The sequence below is a fragment of the Trichoplusia ni genome, chromosome 14 (assembly GCF_003590095.1).
Source record: "Trichoplusia ni isolate ovarian cell line Hi5 chromosome 14, tn1, whole genome shotgun sequence".
In the NCBI taxonomy this organism is placed as follows: Eukaryota; Metazoa; Arthropoda; class Insecta; order Lepidoptera; family Noctuidae; genus Trichoplusia; species Trichoplusia ni.
In genome coordinates this window covers 11,746,294-11,760,180 of record NC_039491.1, presented here as the reverse complement: position 1 = coordinate 11,760,180, position 13,887 = coordinate 11,746,294, and the positions used below count along the sequence as shown (strand labels likewise).

Here is a 13,887-nt window from a genome sequence, read left to right as displayed (position 1 = left end):
AGGTTTGACGTTTCGGGGGAGAGTACCGGATTGCTAGATTAGATAATAAGAATGATTTTACGAATAAATATGAATTTTATCAAACATAAAATGTTTGCACGTGTGAATTTCACCATCAGAAGTAACACTTGTGTCTGAGAAGTGACAAAATATCCACAGTCCAACTTAGTAACCTAGTAGATATGTGAACGTTAGTGTAATATGTTTTATATAAGGAAGGAATATCTACGAAATGAAGTTGCAAGTTAAGTTTTTAATTCCAAGACAAAAGTGCAATCGAATAATGGAAACATTTTCATATGATAATATAACGGGGTCTTGCTAAAACTGTACCTAAAAAAGTATATATCACTGCAACCTAGATACACGATGTAGAAGACCCCCTTGAAAGACGATGACCTGTGCGCAATGTTGGGCATTAATATTCATAGTGCATTGTCTCACCTATCTGTCAAAAGCCCAGGTCAGAATCCTTTTTACCTTCAAAGTACAAGATTAAAGATTACATACAACCAGACAACCTACTTAAACTGTCATTCTCAGTTCAAAATGATCGATGGCGGATAAACTTAATCTATTGCCGATAATTTAGATACCTATACAAACAAATACAGTGCATTTAGGAAGTAAGTGGGCGGTACGTGTGATACACTCAAATTATGTGTGATGTTCAGCCGGTGCTAAGTTCAGATTGCTAATCATTTTAGAGTTGTGTGGAGTGTCTAAATCAAAGCGAGTTGATCAAACCAACGTCTAGTGAAGTGATGATATACGTCAATAAATAGGGTTATCTGGTAATCTAGTCCGTGTAAAACCCGCATCTGTAATTGAAACTAACGAAAACACGAGAATTCCGATCGCCTCACACCTGATATCAGTTAATCTATATAAAGATGGAGTAAATACTTAATTAGTGGTCATTGTTATACGATACGGCGGACAAGATGAGGGTGCTCACAATCGCAGTAGCCTTGTTGGCCACGACTGTTGCTTCAGAGCTGATATCCTCGGGTAAATAATTGCTGGTTAATTTATTAGTCAAACTCTACAGATACATGGAGCACTGAGCATTGAATTGTGTTGTGTTCTAGATGGCATAGAAGATTTATTCAGGAGACACGCAAGAAACGAATTAAGTCTGATAGAAAATGAAAAACTCCAGGATATTATTGAAATACTTTATAGACCGGAACATTTTTCGACCGAATCACTGGAAAATGCACGCGAAAGTAGAGCGGTGAGAGCTTTCTTTTTATGCATAATTATTATGGGTTCCTTGTGCCAGTATTTCTAATTCTGTTTGTCCTATACGTGTATCCCAGATGTAAACTTAACAACAAAGCAGTTAACATTTTTATATTAAATTTCATCTGTGTAGTTTATCATTAGTTCTCCTCTTTTTCTATTTATTAAGGACAAGCGAAACTACAGTCATGCCGACTTAAATTAACGTTTCCAAATTGCTTGAAAAATACCATCTTGAAATAAAAAAAAATCATTTTGGTTTAGGATTGCTTTAGTCGTCCTGTCCAAACCGTCCTGACCTGTCTTGTCCTTGGTCATTATTCAGACATATTTTCCCTCTGTACAACTTCCTGACCAGAATCGTTATTGACGATGCCAACGACGTAAAACCCTTTCATTTGACGGCGGATCTCGGTTTACAGTGATTTCAATCATGGCTAGATATATGGCCCACTATTACAATTTTTGTTATTTAGAAGAAGTTAGGACTAATGCAGATATATCCCTTTTTGCGAAAGCTGAAACTAGACTCTTTTCCAATAATTAATAGGATACATCGATAATAGACAATAACTAGTACGATAACACCAGCTGCGAAATTGTACAATGGTCATTCCCCGCCCAGCAACATGACTGTTTCAAAGTCATGAAATAAAAAATACGTTCGGCACTTTTCGAAAGTCTAAAGTCGACATTGGACAGCACCCTGATTTGCCTGCCCTTCACCGCTTTGTAACTGCTCTAGCTGTAAAGGAGAAACGGTGCTGAAAACTAGTAAACACAACACGCTGCCATTCCAATTAAACAAGATTAAATGTATAAAAAACAGCATACATTTATAAAGGGAACATGATATTTAAAGTGCCTGAGGTCAATTGTATTCAAAGTTTGAGGGGGTAACCCACCAGAAGCCAACAATATCAGTTCTCGCAAAAGAATTTTTATTGCGCTTAAGTGATAAGCTCGGTTCTTGCAAAGTAATGCTATATCTAGTACGAGTAATTCCTTAATTCCTTGGATTACTTATCGATAAATAATTTAATTAGCCATATACAAAAAAAAATATAGCTAATTACACAATAATCGGATTGATACGGTATTTTCATGCTACTCTTTCCTACACAACAATTAAACTGATGTTTTGATACCAACGCTGCAACGTCATAAAACATACATACTTCTTATAGTTCTGCAAACATTTCAATTAGGGTAACTATAGTACCTAGGTCCTGCAGTAATTAATGTGTGATTTTCTTCCCTAAGAGATCTTTCCTTATTATCTTCCCTAGTTTAGACATGTAACCTACCTACATGTATTTTTTGATAAAAAGCGGTGACGTCCCGCCGAAATCGAAACCACCTGGTACACGGTTTAAAATACATAACGCTTATTTCATTTCTGATAATAAACGCTTGATATCTGGACTAAAATTGACTTTTGCCCATTACATCATAATATGTCGAATATGTGTAGTGAGCAAGTACTAATCCAAGGAAATCGTTTCATTTCAGTCCTTGGATTGTTTAATTTGCCGAAGTGCATTTGCTGTAGTATTTGAAGATGTCAAAAATGGGAAGACCGACGAAGAGATCTCAGAAGCTGTCATAAGCCTTTGCACATCATTAAATATTGAAAACGTATAATGTTTGTTCAGGAATTGTACCTCTAAATATAGTAAGTACCTATTTCTATTTTTGGAATTGAAAGATACACTTACCTACCCATATGTTCGCCGATTGGCCACGCGGTCCATATTATATCTACTAAAACAAAGTTACGCCTATATTTTATCGTTTTTTAATAGTTTCTTTATATTTAGTTCTTAATCAGCGAATGAAATTAAACAATAATGATTTTTGTTTAGCCCATAATTACTCACATAATAAGAACAACTCCAGAAGCAACGCCGAGATCGTTTTGTGGACTAGTTCTGCAAACCGTGGGAAACCCAAACATCTGCGTTATAGAAGACCCAAGATTCGAATGGCAAGTGGAAATACCGGAGAAAACTACAGTAACCAACGTGAGTACCGGGTTTGGTGAAAATGCCTTTAAATGATAATTGATTCCAGAAAACCTTTTTTGCTTAATTTAGATCGAAATACACTGCTGTACAAAAAATAAATTATAAGAAAGTAGAGATTTAAGATTGGTTTTCAAAATATTGAATTTTTTTACCCCTCAATAAAACAGATAAAATTAAATATTTAATTACCTAGCCATATCAGATCTTTATACTCGTAGCATTTGTTCTCATCCGTTCCGCTATTCTTTCTGTTACATACGTTACTTTCATGTCTCTTTATATTTGTTTTTGTTACGCAGAAACAATAACATGTTGCTTTTCGCAGGTCCCTTCCGCTGAAGCTAAGCCGTATAAGGCTGTGGTCATCACAGATACGCACCTCGACCCGCTATACGAAGCGTTCGGTGTTGGCGATTGCGATGAACCGACATGTTGCCGAAAGGGACAAACTGCTGCCAAACATTTCGAGTACAGAACCAATATAGATGAATCAGTAATCAAAGAAACAATTGTCAATGATAACGGGCAAGTTATGCTGGATCTGGAGTATGGCGCCAAAGATACGTGAGCTAAAGAAGTCAACGCGAACGAGATTCTTAACTAATAGGGACTCGGCACCAGCCGGTTTCTGGGGAGATTACAGAAGCTGTGACTCGCCAATTTGGGCTGTTGACAACGTTATTGAGACTATTGCAGATACACACAAGGTACGTTTAGTTAATAGTATACAAGTTGATGAATACTAAATATAGGAAGCTTATTATGTATCACTCCCGCAAAGCGCGTGTTTGGAAAGTTGCTTTTTTAAACAATGACGTCACATAGCTCTTATACGACAAGAATGCATCAACGGAATCAGAAATCCTTGGACCGATAAACTGGGTTTATTATTCAGAAAAGTAAATAATAATTCACCATCTAGAAAATAATTTATTAATTTATTGCAGAATATCGATGTAGTATATTACATTGGTGACACAATCGACCACGGCGTGTGGGAGACATCCTACGAGTTAATCAGTGAGATGAACCGTCATTTAATTGAAAAAATAAGAAAAAGCTTCGGAGACGACGTAAAAGTTTTGCCAGTCATCGGTAATCATGAATCTCAACCTACAAACCAGTAAGTTGAAATTATAAATGTTTTTCTGGGACATTGCAATACATTTTATCGATAAAGATATCGAAACCGGAAAACCTAAATGGTATGCATATCAGATCCGACTTCAATAGAATAAAATTTAAACCACTACTTCAAGTTAACTCCGTCGTGTTTATTATTTGGATACACCTACTTACTATCCGTATCTGGATAAAAACTGGCCTTAGCGTCCAAAATTGTAATCAACTTATAAAAAACAAGAGTTCTTAAAAAAATGGAATTGGTTTTTCTACAAAAGCTTTTCTTGTTTACATGTAGAAGTATGTATACTCTGTAATCAAAAGCAGTATTAAAATTACGACCGGGATTTTCTAATATACGAATCATTAAAAAATATAACTTATTATTAATACTTTCAGATTTGCACCGGCATCTGTAACAGGCGCATACATAAACACAACTTGGCTATATGACGAGCTTGCTGAAAAATGGGGATTCTATTTAACTGAAGACGCAAAAGTGACTCTACGCGAACGCGGAGAATTCTCCATGCTTATCCGACCAGGACTAAGAGTTATCACTTTGAACAACAATGTTGCTTACAAATATAACTGGTGAGAATTATTTTCATAAGTTAGTGCATAATCGATATAGGTACGATAATCAGTTGTAAAATATTGCTCTTATCACAATCATTTTGATTGAAGTCACGGTAGAAAGTAGGTACAGAAGTGTAGCAGGGGCGCCACTATTGCATCACAAAAAATTGTCATAGATTTTCTCGAAGCACAGTGGCGCCACTACCGACTTGTAATGTCGCCACTGAACCGTTTTTCTGTCGTCATTGTTTTAAAAGCGCCCGACACGTCGAAGACCGAAGACGGAAAAATAGACTTGCCTATTAAATATTCGGACACGAATGAATCATCATCATCATCTCAGCCTATCGCCGTCCACTGATTAACGAATGAATAACAATTTCTAAATCTTTGCACCCAAAATTAATGTTTCATAAATTCGAATACAGTACGAATTTTAAATATCAACCAAAAGTAAGTTCAATATTTTATTTCAATATTTTTATTTTCCTTTTTGTATGTTTCGAATCGCTGAGGCATTCACTTGACAGGATTTTAGATAGCTTAATATTGAATTATTTTACAGGTGGGTTGTATATGATCCAGTGGACGCCAAAAAACATTTGGACTGGTTGATATCAGAGCTACACAAAGCGGAGTTAGCCGGTGAGAAGGTTCACATCCTGGCTCACATCCCGCCCGGCGTGCACGACCTCACTAAGACATGGACACGAGAATACAACAGGATTGTGAACAGGTAAACAGGTCAACATAGTTAATTAATAGCAACAACAACAAATATGCTTTGAGGAAGATCAGAAAACATTGAAATTATTATCTAAGAGACTACTTCATCTATACTAATATATAAAGCTGAAGTTTGTTTGTTTGAACGCGCTAACCTCAGGAACTATTGGTTCGAATTGAAAAAATATTTTTGTGTAGAATAGACCATTTATCAAGGAAGGCTATAGGATCTCAAATAACATCACGCTGCGACGAATAGGAGCGAAGATACAACGGAAAATGTGGAGAAAACGGGGAAAATTATTCCTCTTGAGGGCTTCCGTTGCATGCGCTGCGGAAAACGGTTCAAGATCTTCTAACCACGTGGACGAAGTCGCGGGCAACAGCTAGTTTTGCAATAAATTGAATATAACATTAACTGTCCAAATACCTGGATGTTATTAGACACCACATTGATTACTGCGTGCGACGCGCCTTGCGTAAAAATACCTCCAGAGAATATTGACCGTACACGGGGAGTACATGGGCGTCTTTGCCATCAAACCACCAACAACCAATTAAGATCCTTACTGCGAGAGTTGTTTTTCATTTTAGAAAAAACAAAATCACCAACCTTAGAATTGCCGTCCACGTAACAATACTACATACATGCAAAATACACAGTAATAAACTAAATATGTTTTATTGCTTAAAGGTTTTCATCAACAATTGCTGCTGAATTCAACGGCCACACGCATTCGACGAGTTTAAAATATTCTACAGCCCTGACGATAGGCCGATAAACGTAGCATGGGGCGGTGGTAGTTGCTACGAGCTACACAAACTACAATCTCAACTACAAAATTGTTGACTTCAATGGCGCCACCTACGTAAGTATTAAAAAAGAACATTCTGGTATTTAACTGTCGAGAGATAAGTTTCTTCACAAAATTTCTCAGCTCTATAAATGGGCTCCGGTCGGGTTTCAATTAATCGGTGTAGTCTTCATACTACTAAGTCCCACTATGAGCGGTTGATCTCGTAGACGTCAAATATCGAGGCCCGTACGTCGCGTTGTCCAAGCCGTTCCTCTGCATTTAATCGAACGCATAAACGCCTGTATGACTCTAGTATGAAAAAGTAGTAAGACGTTATAGCTATTTTGTTTTTTCAAGTCCGCATTTAATTGATAAAGCTTTTCATGTCAAAAATCTCGTTCGATTTCAAGCTCAATTTGAGCCTAGAAAACTATAATCCTTATTTAACAAGATAGTGTGCCCTTATCCATATTTCATGAAATATTTACATACTGGATTTAAAAATATAATTTGCAGGCACCCGAAAGCATCGCGAATTACGTATATAATCTCACAGAAGCAAACCTCACTCCACACCGTCCGCCACATTGGTTCCAACTCTACGACATGAAGAACACGTTCGGACTAACCGATCTATCCGCCAAGTCAATGGACAACCTAGTCCATAAAATGGTGACCACAAACAAGGAATATTTAGATATGTATGCTGCGTTTTTCTCGAAAGTGAGCGACACTCGTTGGCCAACTTGCAACGATTGGTGCAAACTCGATAACCTTTGTTAAAATTGTCGTAACCGTATTGTGGGAGCGACAAAAATGTGAAGAATTACGTGACATATTCTATTCATCGAATTAGAACTTAAGTGCCATATTTTTTTTATTATATAGTATTAAAACGCAACCTAATAAAAGATCTAATTATAAAAAGAATTTGATTTATTTATGAAAAAACAGTACATTACTCCGATTTTTTTATCATCACGACCTACCTATTTGGATATTACGTGTTGAATTAAGGATCCTTCAGATTGGGACCGAGATGGTGTACAAAACGCCTGAATAAATAAGCATTGCAACCGAAATCATGTATGTTTACTTTTTGCTAATATTTAAACTTGCTTACAAATATTTAAAAACAAATTAAGAATACTTGTATTCTTTTTTATTAATGCATAAGCCCACAGTGCTTCAATATTAATTCCTAACAGAGTGTATCTCTATATTCATACAATGTTATTTTTTACTTTCAGAAAGGGTTAAAGTAACCATGTATCGACAGAATATTACAATGAGAAATGCAGCTTTGTGATAGTAAGTAATAAGGCAAAGTGTTCCAATATCATCAAAACCAAATAATACGATTTGTCAGGTATGTCTTCAGGATGCGGGTGTCTGAAGGATTGCAACACATTGCCATACACCGACACAAAATCTCGGATGACGTAGCACTTCGATTTAGATTTATTCAGTAAGAGTGACACTACGTATTCTCCTCCCCCGAGGGAGTGCGAGTCCATGAAGATGCCCCCGCCTTACCAAAAACATTTTTTTATTAATTAATAATGTCATTGGACAAGTTGTTTCATGATAAAATAATAATTTTAAAGACACTTTCGCTTTATATAATTATCACATTTGAATGAGTCACAATTGTTTGACTGACTGGCAATAAAACGTGACAAATAGAGATAGGGTTAATTAATCTATATATGTAGATCTTGATCGTGTACTTAATACGTACCTACACATAATTAGTCACCTGTTCATGAATGCCTCAATACAACGATTATAATCGATGAAATTAACTGTCTGTCTATATTATCAATAGAATACTTTTTTATTTGAATTTTTGGATCTGTTATCTCTCTTTCTATTTTTCTTATACGGTTAACCCATAAAAAAATATTATAATGAGGGATTACGCGATTTTTACAAGTCTCCAAGTTATAATTATGCTACAGGTTAACTGACAATATTGACTTCAACGCCATCTTGGGGTCAATTGTAGGTAGATAAACTTCCCATCCACTTTAAAAAGCTTCACCGTTGTTTTAAAAGTGAGCAAGTGAAAATATGAGCAAAAAATGTTTTTAAGCACAAAAACGGAATTATATGGATTTGTAAGCACAAGGTACCGATTAAATCCCAATGCGTCTTTGTGAGAGTTATATGGTACTTTCTGTATTTTTCACAAAAAGTACTGACTAACTGAGAAAGGGAAATCAACGTAAGGAACCCCAAATTTCCGAGTCTACGAAATCGCCCATTCGCAGTGACGACCGAGTAATGCTCAGACTTTACAGGCTGTTATAATTATATAATTACGTATTTTATGGGGAAAGTAGTTCACATCCGTGTAAACAAGCGTTGCTTAAATATTTTTAGGTTTTAACCTTATAAAAAAAGTGAATCTCAAGAAGTCCAAGGGGATGTCTGGGTTCAAGAAGCCCAAACAGTAACTAGACGTTTATGCTACATCTAACATGAATTTTCAAGCTGCATTACTTCGCTTATCTGCCAATAGTCTGAGATAGAAACTGATTGCCTTCGAAAATTGTACAATTACAGATCGAAGATTACGTACAACGTAATAAGCTGTCATCTTAGATAAAATGATCGATGGTGAGTTATCTATTGACGATAAATTATACAAAACCAATTTACTAATGCATTTTAGCAAGTGGGCAAAGCGTGCGTTACACTCAAAACTGTGTGATGATCATCCGGGCCTAAGTCGAGCTAGTTGTAGACAAACAATAAAAAAAAACGAGATCATTCGGAAACTTGAAACAGTTTGATCAAACCTTCATCTCAAGTGTTGTGATAGAGATAAATAGGTTTATCTAGTACGCGTAGTACCCGCATCTGTAATTGAAACTAAAAAAAAATGTACAAGTATTTCGATCGCCTCGCATAGCTGATATCGGGTTAATCTATATAAAGATGGAATAAATATACACTTATTTATCAGTCATTGTTGTACAATCAAGCAAGCAAGATGAGGGTGTTAATAATCGTAGCAACGTTGTTAGCTACGACTTTCGCTTCAGAACTAATATCTTCGGGTAAATAAATTCCACGTAATTATTAGAATACAATTACAGTTCCAGGAAAGTGTTACAAATTCTGTGTTGTGTTTTAGATGAAGTAGAAGATTTGTTCAGGAGATACGCGAGAAACGACCTAAGTCCCACAGAAAACGATAAACTACAGGATATTATTGAATTACTTTATAGGCCGGAACATTTGACTACTGAATCGCTTGAAAATGCGCCCGAAAGCAGAGCGGTAAGAAGTATTTTTTATTCCTATCAGGACTATTTATCGAACTACTTAAAACTTTGTAATTTTGATTCCGTTTACGAGTTGTTGTGATCTGATTCAGAAAGATTTTTAGAAGCTAGAAACTTCGCAAGGCGTGTTGTGTAAGATTCTAGGTTAATAGATGAAATAGAAACTGTGTGAGATGACATTTTATGACTATGAGATACAGATAATCTATCCATCAGAAAAAAAATGTCGTCATATCCATGAAAAATAATATTTAGTTAGGTATTTCTGACTTTTCTTTAAAAGGATAGTCTAAAGTTGATAAATGTAGTAGTTCCGGAATGGCACTTCATGACGCCACGAATTTGCGCTGAACAAAATGAATAAATGCCTAGTCATCACCTATATATTACTCTTCTATTATACTCATAATATAGAAGGATTTGGGGAGGCCTTTGCCCAGCAGTGGGACACAGTGGGCTATATATGTACTCATAACTCAGTATTACAAAAATTACAACAGCCTACTTTCGTACGTATTATTCCCATTATAATAAAATTCCGCGACGTAACTGGGATTAACCATTGAATATCAATGAAAAACAGACCTTATTGCTTAAGGTTTAAATCTAAAAATTTCAAAGGCTTATATCAGAATTTCGCCGCCTAATTTCGCAACATACAAAATATAAAACTTGTATGACATATAATATCAATTTTAATAATGGTTAAGATCTCCATAAGTAATTATCATCGACTTCATTTATCGCAATAAAAAATGTTTGTTATCCAACTCATGGTAAATATAGCGATAAAAACAACGGACTTCAAATAATATATGTATCTATTAATTCCTTGGTAATCAAAGGAATTAATTGATAATTTACTTTGATAATAACTGACTAAAAATTACACGAATTATGATCCATGAATACTTCATACAGAGCAAAAATGAACTTTAGAACTAACTGTAGATATTAACACATTTGAATCTAATTTGAATCCCGGAAGCACCCAGAAAAGCCTAATAATTAATTAATTATTAGATTTTTGTTAGGATATAATTGATATTCTGCATTTTTTCTTGGTCGGTACAGTTATAATATAAATCCTAGAAAAACCGAGCAGATGTTGATAGTAATTGGAAACCAATTGAAAAGTTAAACCTTTGGAAAAATAACGCAAAGCTGAATCATGCAGTTTCTTTCTTTTCTTTAGATTTATTAAAATTATTTGCAATATTATTGTAATCTTTTCTGACGTACATCAACTTCTATATAAAATTTAAAGAGTACCTTTAACTCCTCAATATGTATCTAAAATACTTCAAAAATGATACCAACACATCATTAATAGGCAAGGATTGTATTATTATTCATATGCTTGCTCACTTGTGGGGTAACGATTCCAGATTTCAATATTTAGAGTCCAGATTTTCTCTAAATTTCCTTCGCCATTTGTCAGTGGTTTTGGTAAGAAAGTAACCCAAAGGTAAGATCAACATTTGAGTAATATAATTACCAAAGCATTTTATACTCTACAATAATGACAATTAAATCTACATTTTCTTGTAAAAAGTAGGTAATTAAAGAAGAACCTTCAAACTACCATATATTAAACCTTGCCCTTGAAAATAATGCAGGCATGTGAGTGTTTTCCACACTACAACCTATTAAAGTTTTTTACCTTGTAATCATACATATAAGAAGTGGGAAAGGCAAAATGTAATTCTTGTAATAATTGCAAACAATTTACGCTTTGAATTCAAGTATCTTCTAATATAATTATTATTTACCCGGTATTGCACGCAAAAAGAAGTTACTGTCGTCAAATACAACTTTTTAATCCTTGAAAGCATTTTGTTTTGATTCTCAGGCTGATGATAATATTTTGAATGGAATAGAATAAGTTTTATTTATTTTACACCATAGAATAACATCATATAAATTAGTAACATACAGTGTATATGAGCTCGTGGCTAAGCTATAACCGCATAAGTGATTCGATCACAGGTTAAGCTATGCTTGACGCGGTTGGTCCGTGGATGGGTGACCATCTTTGTCATAGCGAGTTCCTCCGTGTTTCGGAAGGCACGTTAAATTGTGGGTCCCGGCTGTTTTTCCTACATCTTTGACGCTGACAGAAGCTGCAAAAGTCTGACAGCCGGTCTAACCAAGGGGTATCGTGTTGCCCAGGTAACTGGGTTGAGGAGGTCAGATAGGCAGTCGCTCCTTGTAAAACACTGGTACTTAGCTGAAACCGGTTGGACTGGTAGCCGACCCCAACATAGTTGGGAAAAGGCTAGGCCGATGATGACTGTATATAATATATCATATAATATCACGTAATATAACTAACGTTGCAATATATTACAATTTGTGGGTAGTCTGGGAGCGAACGGCGTAATTAATATCAAGTTTGCGATAAATTTATGACGGCGCTCAGCCAGATATTGCTGTTGAGACATTTTAAACCTTGTTGTATTGGTTTAAGGATCATTTTGAATTGGCCCTGAAATATTAGGCTGCTTCTCAAAAAGCTAGATGGTTAGGTGGGATTTTTTAATTCCTGTTCAAAGTTTTTGTAATATTTTTACGTAATAACTGTAGACTACTGTAGAGGTGCTTATAAGTAATACAAAAATCACATCAATTGCTTGCAAATGCACAAGCAAAATGCAAGAATAATTCAAAAACGTTTGGTTGAGGTCTCTATGCTAAACCTATTGCGACGTATCACGGGTTCAGTTCCAGCGTAGGACAAGCGTTGTGGGGACCCACGACGGAAGACAAATTACTAAGTGCCTAACTCGTTTTATTAATGACTGAAAGTAAAAATATTGAAAATCATTTACGTGATTATTATAAAAATCTAAAAATGTTTGGATAAGATTTTCAAGACAATAAAAAACAAAACCACTGTTTACCTTAAACAAAACAAATAATAATTTCGACTCCAACAATAAATTTCAGAAATTTTGCCATATCTCTGCTATCACCAGATACGTAATAAGACTCTTAACAATGCTCATTTGAAAATATTATGATGATGAGGGTAATTCATTGCTACATTACCGCCGTAGTTTATACTTTAGAGGTATTTTAAGGTTTACGCGGCTGTATAAAAGCGATGTGCTCTCGTTATCGCAGAGAGCTTTAGCATAATAATGCAGCATCACCTGTACCACATGCCGTCAGATGTTATCATCTCAACATTGTCTTTAAACTTTCGTAATCGAGTTATTGTGTGGTGCAAGATACTGTGGCACGCTATCTCGTACGAGATAGATAATATTATTGTTGGTGTGGAAGCAGGATCGTGCGCTACACGGTGGAGATTGGTGTCTCCCTTCCACAAATGAAGAGATGTTACCTTAACAGGTGGTAGATGGTCCTCTGAGAAACATATGAACAAACTTAGGTCTTGTACAGGCATGCATGCGACGCTGTCACTACGTGTTATATTTGAATAATGAAAGTTGTGTTAGTTTGTTTTATTAGTGACGCCACGCGGTTTCACTCGCGACGTTCGCGATAGCATGGGAATACGTGGATGATTTATAGCTTATGTTATTTGGAGGTAATGTAGCTTTAGAGTGGTGAAATTATTATTTTTTAATCGGTTTAGTGGTTTAAGCGAAATAGCGTCACAAACAACAAAATCTTTTTAGGGCTTGTTTGTGGTGGATGTATGTTTAAGAATTTCATAAGTGAGTATATCATGGCAAGTCAAAACTTGGTGCTTGCATTCTTAAAGTTGAAATTGCACATTTATCACTGCGGGCCATGCGCCCGATGGTCCATTAAGAGATTTTTCTGAATCATAAATCTCACTTCGCTTCATCTCGCTTCGATACTACAGATATGGAGTAAACAGGAATTCGAGCTCCTGAGATATTGTCTTAAACTTGCTGCAATCATATTATATACATTGTATTCTTATGATATCACTTTTGTATTTGTCTATTTTTGCCCATCGATGGACCTTGGGTTTTGCTTTTATGTCTAAAAAGTATGATCGTAGGATTTTTTTAATTCGTATTTTTAGATGGATCGTCTCGGTAATGTTTTTAATAGTTTTAATTTAATTTAAGTAAGTTTTTTTTACATAGTACGCCTAAG

General features: G+C 35.4%; 1 long non-coding RNA gene and 1 pseudogene across 1 annotated transcript; both read left to right on the top strand.

Annotated features, from left to right (window-relative positions):
* Positions 1–137: 137 nt before the first annotated feature.
* Positions 138–7,423, top strand: LOC113500736 (annotated as a pseudogene).
* A 1,855-nt stretch (positions 7,424–9,278) lies between these two features.
* LOC113500753 lies at positions 9,279–9,691 on the top strand. The gene is made up of 2 exons (XR_003401233.1): positions 9,279–9,561; positions 9,639–9,691. It is a non-coding gene; the product is annotated as an uncharacterized LOC113500753 (long non-coding RNA).
* Positions 9,692–13,887: the final 4,196 nt, after the last annotated feature.